Raw genomic sequence first — 9,740 nt, forward strand, 5'->3', positions numbered from 1 at the left:
ACACTCTTGGGCCATTTGTTTCATTGAGGCAAATGAGATCATTCAGTTCTTCTTGTCACTTTGGATCCCAGTCCAGATGTTGACCAAGACCACAGTCTTCTGTTGGTTAGCTTCCCTGATGTCGTTAGCCATTTATCATTCCCAAAACCCCTTGGTGGATCAGTGTAGAAGAGGTATCTGACTGGACAAGTAACCTAGCAATTGTTGGGCTCGGTGCTAGGTGGGAATTAATTGAGAGTTCTTGGAGAAGAATTCAAGTACAGGGGCTGAGTTCCACAGACACTGCCCAATCTTTTGTTATTTTTGCCTCTATTTTTCTATCCCAAGCACTTAAAATGTAAGCTCCTAGTGGACAGGGAAGGTGTTTTATTCCTGCTGTATTTTCCTAAGGGCTGAATGCATTGCAACCCAGCCAGTTTTCGATAAATACCTTTACTCCTCTAGACTTGTAAGCTTGTTGTGGGCAGGGAATGTGTCTGTTATATTGTCGTATTTTACTCTCCCAAGCAATTAATACAGTGTCCTGCACACAGGAAGCACTCAAAAAATACGATTGATTACTGCTGCTTTGATGTACAGTGTTCTGTACCCAGTAGGTGCTCAATAAAAACATTTGATTAATTTAAAACACAGGGAAATAAATCATAGAGGGGTCATCAGGGGTCATCTCAATTGAATAATCAATAGCATTTATTTTATGTGCAGATTACTGTGTGTACAATAGAGATAGAAGGTCTGAGCCCTGTGGGTGGGTGAATAAAGGGAGCAAATCGGGGGACTCAGAAGGGAGTAGGAGAAGAGGAAATGAGGGTTTAGTCAGGGGAGGCCTCTTTGAGAAGATTCATTGATTCATTCATTCAATAGTATTTACTGAGTGCTTACTATATGCAGAGAACTGTACTAATCGCTTGGAATGTACCATTTGGCAACAGATAGAGACAATCTCTGCCCATTGATGGGTTTACAGTCTAATCGGGGGAGACAGACAGACAAAAACAAGACAACTTAATCAAGATAAATAGAATCAAGGGGATGTACACCTCATTAACAAAATAAATAGGGTAATAAAAATATATACAAATGAGCACAGTGCTGAGGGGAGGGAAAGGGAGGGGGGAGGAGCAGAGAAAAAGGGGGGAGCAGAGGGGAGGTGAAGGGGAAAAGGGGGGAGGGAGCAGAAGGTGGAGGGGGAGCAGAGAGGGAGCTGAGGGAGCAGAGGGAAAAGGGGAAGCTCAGTCGGGGAAGGTCTCTTGGAGGAGGTGAGCTCTCAGTAGGGCTTTGAAGAGGGGAAGAGAGTTAGTTTGGCGGAGGTGAGGAAGGAGGGCGTTTCAAGACAGCGGTAGAATGTGGGCCAGAGGTCGACGGTGGGATAGGTGTGAACGGGGGACAGTGAAGAGGTGAGTGGCAGAGGAGCGGAGCATGCGGGGTGGACAGTAGAAAGAGAGAAGGGAGGAGAGGTAAGAGGGGGCAAGGTGATGGAGAGCTTTGAAGCCCAGAGTGAGAAGTGTTCGTTTCATGTGGGTTTGATGGGCAACCACTGGAGGATTTTAAGGAGCGGAGTGACATGCCTAGAGCATTTCTGCAGGACGATGATCTGGGCAGCGGAATGAAGAATAGACTGGAGCACGGAGAGACAGGAGGAAGGGAGATCAGAGAGAAGGCTGACACAATAATCCAGTCGGGATATTATGAGAACTTGTACCAGTAAGATAGCCGTTTAGATGGAGAGCAAAGGGCGGATCTTGGCGATATTATAAAGGGGAGACCAGCAGGTATTGGTAACAGATTGGTTGTGTGGGATGGAGGAGAGAGCTGAGTCAAGGATGACACCAAGGCTGCGGGCTTGAGAGACGGGAAGGATGGTCGTACCGTCCACAGTGACAGGGAAGTCAAGTAGAGGACAGGGCTTGGGAGGGAAGATAAGGAGCTCAGTTTTAGACATGTTGAGTTTTAGGTGGTGGGCAGACATCCAGGTGGAGACGTCCTGGAGGCAGGAGGAGATACGAGCCTGAAGGGAGGAGGAGAGAATAGGGGAGGAGATGTAGATTTGGGTGTCATTTGCATAGAGATGATAGTTGAAGCCATGGTAGCGAATGAGTTCACCGAGGGAGTGAGTGTAGATGGAGAAAAGAAGAGGGCCAAGAACTGACCCTTGAGGGACCCCTACAGTTAGAGGATGGGAGGGGGAGGAGGAGCCCACGGAGACCGAGAATGAACGGCCAGAAAGATAAGAGGAAAACCAGGAGAGGATGGAGTCCGTGAAGCCAAGGTGAGATAAGGTGTGGAGGAGAAGGGGATGGTCGATAGTGTCAAAGATAGCTGAGAGGTCGAGGAGGATTAGGATAGAATAGGAGCCATTGGATTTGGCAAGACAGAGGTCACGGGTGACCTTTGAGAGAGCAGTCTCAGAAGAGTGGAGGGAACGGAAACCAGATTGGAGGGGGTCCTGGAGAGAGTTGGAGTTGAGGAATTCAAGGCAGCAAGTGTAGGCGACTCGTTCTAGCAGTTTGGAAAGGAAGGGTAGGAGGGAGATAGGGCGATAACTGAAAGGGGAGGTGGGGTCGAGATAGGGTTTTTTTAGGATTGGGGAGACATGGGCATGTTTGAAGGCAGAGGGGAAGAAGCTATTGGAGAGTGAGTGGTTAAAGATAGAAGTTATACCTTCAGTAAGGCTGAGAATGGAGAAGAGTAACTGTCTGTTGTATATGAAGAGGGAGGGCATTCCAGTGTTCTCAAGGAAGTCAAAATCCAATGAATGAGAAAAAACATTAATCCAAATAATTTACAAATAATCAGAGGGAAAACATAGATATCAGATTACTGAGAATGAGAAGCCAGTAAGTTTGTTGTGGTCAGGGAATGTGTCCGTCGGTCAATAAATCAGTCAATTGTATTTACTGAGCGCTTATTGTGTGCAGAGCACTGTACTAAGTGTTTGGGAGAGTACAATAGAACAATACAACAGGCACATTCCCTGCTCACAATGAGCTTACAGTCTAGCAGGGGAGGTAGACATTAATAAATATGAATAAATTACATAAGTGCTGTGGGGCTAGGAGGGTGATGAATAAAGGGAGCAAGCCAATGCGGTGGAGAAAGGAGTAGGGCAAGGGGAAAGGAGGGCTTAGTCAGGGAAGGCTAAGGAGGTGAGCTCTCAGTAGGGCTTTGAAGAGGGGAAGAGAGTTAGTTTGGCGGAGGTGAGGAGGGAGGGCGTTTCAAGACAGCGGTAGGATGTGGGCCAGAGGTCGACGGTGGGATAGGCGTGAACGGGGGACAGTGAGGAGGTGAGTGTGATAAAACTTTGAAGAAGGGGAAAGTAAAAGTCTGTCAGATATGAAGAGGGAAGGCGTTTCAGGCCAGAGACAGGATGTGGTCGAGAGATGGGGGCAAGGTAGACGAGATCAAAGTACAGTGAGAAGGTTGGCATTAGAGGAGTGAAATGTGTGGATTGGGTTATAGTAGGAGAGTATCCAGGTGAGGTAAGAGGTAGGTGATTCTACCAACTCTGTTATATTGACGTCTCTAAAGCTTTTAGTACAGTGCTTTGCAAATACTAAACACGAAAAATGAACAAAATATGTGAATAAATGAGTGGAATCTGAAAAACTGATGAAATACACAGGGGTGAAGGGTGATTGTTGGGTGACACGATATGGCCTGGTGAAGGCGAGTGCCATTTTTTGACAGTTGCTTCCATCAGCCCATTCTAGTTAAAGTGGACTGAAGGGAAGAGAGGCTGGAGGCAGGGAGGTGGGGGAGGAAAGCGAATGCAGTGCTCTAGTTGGGAGATGGCTCCAGGGGATTGATCCAGGGGAATGGTTGTGTGGGTGGAGAGGCAGGAGTGGATTTGGAAAATGCTGCAGAGGAAAAGGACTTGGTGGCAACCTGAATGCCAGAGAGTAATGGCCTGGCTTAGGGAACGAGGTAGGAATAGGCCTGGGTTAATGATTAAATAAGATTCTTTAGGGGTTAAAGGACACAGCCTCAGAAAGTTAATCCTTTCACCACTCACCAGTACCCTGAGGGAGGGGGAAGAGGAGATGCCTGAGGTGCTTCTCCTGACTACAGTGGTCAGAGGAGTTAAGGAGTCCTGTTAGGAGGCTTGAATTTGAATGGTTATTTTGCCCCCCTCTCCCCCCCCCTCCGAGTCAGGGGAAGAACCAACCCGACCCAGAATTGGACTGGGACCTGAGAGTCTAATCAACCAACTACATTACTCTCCCCACCTTCAAAGCCTTATTAAAATCACATCTCCTCCAAGAGATCTTCCCCAACATAGCCCTCATTTCCCGTACTCCCTCTCCCTTCTGTGTCGCCCTTGCATCTGGATTTGTACTCTTCATTTCCCTCAGTCCCACAGTACCTATGTCCCTATCCATAATTTATTTTAATGTCTGTCTCTCCCTCTAGACCGTAAGCAAGAACAGCCTGGCTTTGAGTCGGGAGTCTGAAGGACCTGGGTTCTAAACCTTACTCCGCCAATTGTCTGCTGCGTGACCTTGTGTGACCTCACTTCACTTCTCTGAGCCTCGGTTCCTTCACCTGTAAAACAGGGATTAAAGCGTGAACACAATGTGGGACAGGGACCGTGTCCAACCTGATTAACTCGTATCTTACCCAGTTCTTAGAACAGTGCTTGGCACATAGTGAGCACTTAACAAGTACCATAATAATTATTATTAAAGAACAGGTCTAATAATAATAATAATAATGTTGGTATTTGTTAAGCGCTTACTATGTGCAGAGCACTGTTCTAAGCGCTGGGGTAGACACAAGGGAATCAGGTTGTCCCACGTGGGGCTCACAGTCTTAATCCCCATTTTACAGATGAGGTAACTGAGGCACAGAGAAGTTAAGTGACTTGCCCACAGTCACACAGCTGACAAGTGGCGGATCAGGGATTCGAACCCATGACCTCTGACTCCAAAGCCCGTGCTCTTTCCACTGAGCCCATGCTGCTTCTCTATATTGGTATTTGTTAAGCGCTTACTATGTGCAGAGCACTGTTCTAAGCGCTGGGGTAGACACAGGGTAATCAGGTTGTCCCATGTGAGGCTCACAGTTAATCCCCATTTTACAGATGAGGTAACTGAGGCACAGAGAAGTGAAGTGACTTGCTCACAGTCACACAGCTGACAAGCGGCAGAGCTGGGATTCGAACCCATGGCCTCTGACTCCCAAGCCCGGGCTCTTTCCACTGACCCATGTCTACCAACCCTCCATAGTGATTAGTACTGTCCGCTGCACACAGTAAGCACTCAATAAATATGATCGATTGGTTAACTGATTAGTTAATCAAATCATCCCCATAGGGAGCAAAAGGAAAGGTTTCAGCAGATATTAAAAGAGAAATTGGTAAGGTGCTTGACCTTGACATAATGAGGCCATTGGCAAGTCAAGATCTCCGTGGTGCTGGGCCATAAACTGGTCTGGTCCAGAAAGTTCTGCCTGGACTTCAGGAAGGTGAGTGTGATCAGATTACTGTTCATTCATTCATTCATTCACTCACATTTATTAAGTACTTACTGAGTTCAGAGCAATTTACTACACATTTGGGAAAGTATGATACAATAGTAAACGGTGACAATCCCTGCCCACAATGAGCTCACAGTCTAGCGGGCAGGGGGCACAGACATCAATATAAATAAACAGACATCAATACAAATAAATAAAATTACAGATATATACAAAAGAGCTGTGGGACTTTGAGGAGGGGAAGAACAAAGAGAACAAGCAAGTCAGGGCGATGCAGAAGGGAGTGGGAGATAAAGAAAAGTGGGGCTTAGTCTGGGAAGGCCTCTTGGAGGGGATGTGTCTTCCCACGACCTCTCTGTAGCCCACATGGATACTTCACTGGTTGTTCTGAATTCTGACAAGCGTAGCTGTCCTCACCACAGTGACAACATCAGCTATCGACCCCCTCAGTTTTCTGAGGTGAACTCCCAGACTCACTCCTCTCAGGTCCCTCTGGCTACTGTTTGTTTTTCTTTCCTTTTTGGAAAACAGGGTTCAGGAGTGCATAAAGAGCTGGCTAAAGGACACAAGTAGAAAGAAGCCCTGGGTTCTACAGAGGTTAAAGGGCACAACACCTGACCGTTAGTTCTTTCAGAATGCTTAGTTAATTCCGCCAATAATCATTCTGGTAAAGGGAAAATGCCTGGCATGGAAAAGAAACAATCCAGAGGAATATTTGGGGTGAGAGATGTTGGAGAGCTGAAGACAGAGGAAATATATATAATTATAATATATAATTATATAATATAATATATAATTAAATAAATTATATGCATAATTCAACATTATTTAATGATAAACAATTAAATAAATAATTAAATAAATCATGTAAATAATATATTATACATTATAATATATTATAATGTGTAATAAATATATAATTAAATAAATCATATAAATATAATTAAATAAATCTATTTATTTGATTATAATTATATAATTGAATACATTATAAAAATGTAATTAAATAAATATATATATTTCCTCTGTCTTCAGCTCTCCAACATCTCTAAACTCTCTCTCTCTATATATATATACAGATTCATGGAATGGACGGATTTGGGGGTGAAAATAGTTAATCTGGGTTTCTTTTGATCCTGTTGGAGAATACAGGTGTTGGAAGCTGAAGGCTGAGAAAGGAACTGCAGATGTAAGGTCTTTGTGGGCAGGGAATGCATCTGTTTATTGTTCTATTGTGCTCTCCCAAGTGGGCTCTGCACACAGGAAGCAATCAATGAATATGACTGAATTGAATGAAAGATTGGCAGACTGCTGAATATCTTGAATCTACCCCAGTGCTTATTATAGTGCTTGGCACATAGTAAGGACTTAACACTATTATCACTATTAATAATGCAATTATTAGCTGGCACGTATAAATAAATGAGGGAGGAGCTCATGTACTAGGAGGGGAGGGGAGCCAATGGTCATTTAGACTAGGACTTGTCAGTTCTTTTAAAGCTGTTGTTTCTCTAGCAAGGTTAGCCCTTTTTTATCATATATATAGCTTAGTAGAAACAGTGTGCCTTAGTGGATAGAGCATGGGTCTGGGAGTCAGAAGGACCTGGGTTTAACCCCAGCTCTACCACGTGTCTGCTGTGTAACCTTGGGCAAGTCATTTAACTTCTCTGTGCCTCAGTAACCTCATCTGTAAAATAGGGGTGAAGACTATGAACCCCATGTGGGACAGGTACTGCTTCCAAACAGATTAACTTATGTCTTCCAATGCTTCGAACAGTGTTCTTAAGCACTTAAGTGCTCTTATCCTCCTCCTCATCTTCCTCTTCCTCCTCCTCCTTTTTCTTCTTCTTTCTCTTCTTTCTTATTATTAATCACCTATCTTCTGCTCTTTTAGGTTGTAAGTTAACAGGACTCAAAGCTCCACAGAGTTATGATCCTCAGACAGGAAAAGAGATGTTCAAGATTTATCTTCATTTGGCACCTCAGTCCTCTGGAGTTCTTTTGGAGAGTGTCACCAGAAACTCATTGGAAGTGGGTCAGGGATGGGGCTGGTTAAGTGGAATTGTACTGGTGGTGGTGGTGACACCCTCTCGAATGTAAGCTTCTTGTGGGCAGGGAACGTGTCCGTTTATTGTTGTGTTGTACTCTCCCAAGTGCTTATTACAGTGCTCTTCACACAGGAAACACTCAATAAATATGATTGAATGAGTGAATAGTGGTGATAGAAGAACAGGGAAAAGACCTCAGAGATTGACTCAATCAGTCATTCAGTCAATTGTATTTATCATGCACTTGCTGTGTGCAGAGCACTGTACTAAGTGCTTAGGAGAGTACATTATAACAGAGTTGATAGACGAGTTTCCTGCACGCAAGGAGCTTACACATCTACATGGGGAGACCGGACATTAATGTAAATTTTGGATAGGTACATAATGTGCTACCCTCTCAGGATGGCACCTGGAGAATTTCCAGTACTCTACCAGTCTTGGTTACGGGAGGGAGAATCAGACAGAGGCCTACCCATTCCATTCCTAGCTTGGCCAGTGGCTAGCGAGTGGAAGGCAATCTGTTACAAGTCAAAACTCACCTGTGCTGGACAGCAGCGGCATGGGAGACAGTCTAGGGTGGAGACTCAAGTTTAATGTGTGGAAGAGGGCAGTGGTAAACCACTTCTGTATTTTTCCCAAGAAAGCTCCATGGATCCACTACCAGAACGAATGCAGATGGAGGTGGGGCGTTCTGGGAGAGACGAGTTCATGTTGTTGCTGTGGGTGGGAAACAATTCAGCAGCATAAGACAAGATAAATACAGTATGCTGTGATGCTTAGTCGAGGCGGGGGGTAAAAATCCAAGTGCTTAGGTGATGCATAAGGGAGAGGGAGTAGGGGAAATGAGGCCTTACTCCGGGAATAAGTCTTTGATGGAGGGGGAGAGTGGTGGTCTGTCAAATATGAAGGGGTAGGGAGTTCCTGGCCAGAGGCAGTTCCTGGACGTTGGGTTGGCGGGGAGATAGAAGAGATGGAGGGATGGTGAGTAAGTTGCTGTTAGAGGAGGGATGTGAATGTTCTGGGTTGCAGTAGGAAATCAGCGAGGTAAGGTAAGAGGGGGCAAGGTGATTGAGTTTGAATACTGGAATTCCTCGGTATAGCCAAACTAAACTGCTCGGATTTTTACTATTTTAAGCAATGGGGTAGATTCAAGTTACTACTAAAATAGCTTCTCCTCCAATAAGCCTTTCCTGACCATCCTCTCATTTCTCCATCCTACTGGCCCTCTTTTCTGCTTCCCGTATGCACTTGGGTCTGTACCCCTTAACCACTTTGATGTTCACCTCACCTCCTACCCCCAAAGTATTATGTGCATATCTTTACATTCTGCTGCTTCCTCTATCTGCAATTTACTTTAACGTCTGTCTCCCCCTCAAGACTGTAAATTCCTTGAGGGCAGGGATCATGTCTCCCAACTTTATGGCATTGTACTCTATCAGGTGCCTAGTACGGTGCTCTGCAAACAATAAGTGCTCAATAAATACCATTCATTGATTGATTGTCAATCAATCATCGAGTCACAATTTCACTAAAATCCACCCTTTCTTCTCCATCCAAACTGCTACTATATTGATCCAACCACTTATCCTGTCCCCCCGTGACTACTGCATCTGCCGTCTTGCTGACCTCTCTGCCCCCCGTTTCACCCCACCCTAATCCATATGTCACTCTGCTGCATGGATTATTTCTCTAAAAATAGTTCAGTCCATGTATTCTCATTCCTCGAGAACTTTCAGTGGCTTCCCATCTACCTTTACATCAAACAGAAACTCCTTACCATTGACTTTAAAGCATTCAATCAGCTCGCCCCCTCCTACCTTACCTAACTGATCTCCTACTATAGACAGCCAGCACAGTCTGCTCCTCTAGCGCCAGCTTACTTACTTTACCCCAATTCATTCATTCAATAGTATTTATTGAGTGTTTACTATGTGCAAAGCACTGTACTAAGCAATTGGAATGTACAGTTCGGCAACAGATAGCCCCAATTTCATCTACTTTGCCGCTGACCCTTTTTCCACGCCCTCCTCCTAGCCTGAAACTCCCTCCTCCTCCATACATGGCAGCCCACCACTCTTTCCACCTTCAAAGACCCTCTAGACTGTAAGCTCACTGTGGGCAGGGAATATTTCTACCAACTCTCTTATACTGTACTCTCCCAAGTAAGCGCTCAGTCCAAGCTTGAGGGAGAGATGGACATTAATGTATATCAATAAA

General features: G+C 45.0%; 1 non-coding gene across 1 annotated transcript; it reads left to right on the forward strand.

Annotated features, from left to right (window-relative positions):
• The first annotated feature begins 7,914 nt into the window (after window positions 1-7,914).
• On the forward strand, window positions 7,915-8,052 carry LOC114816838. The gene has a single exon (XR_003764644.1). It is a non-coding gene; the product is annotated as a small nucleolar RNA SNORA7 (small nucleolar RNA).
• Window positions 8,053-9,740: the final 1,688 nt, after the last annotated feature.

The sequence above is a fragment of the Ornithorhynchus anatinus genome, chromosome 14, assembly GCF_004115215.2.
Source record: "Ornithorhynchus anatinus isolate Pmale09 chromosome 14, mOrnAna1.pri.v4, whole genome shotgun sequence".
Classification (NCBI taxonomy): domain Eukaryota; kingdom Metazoa; phylum Chordata; class Mammalia; order Monotremata; family Ornithorhynchidae; genus Ornithorhynchus; species Ornithorhynchus anatinus.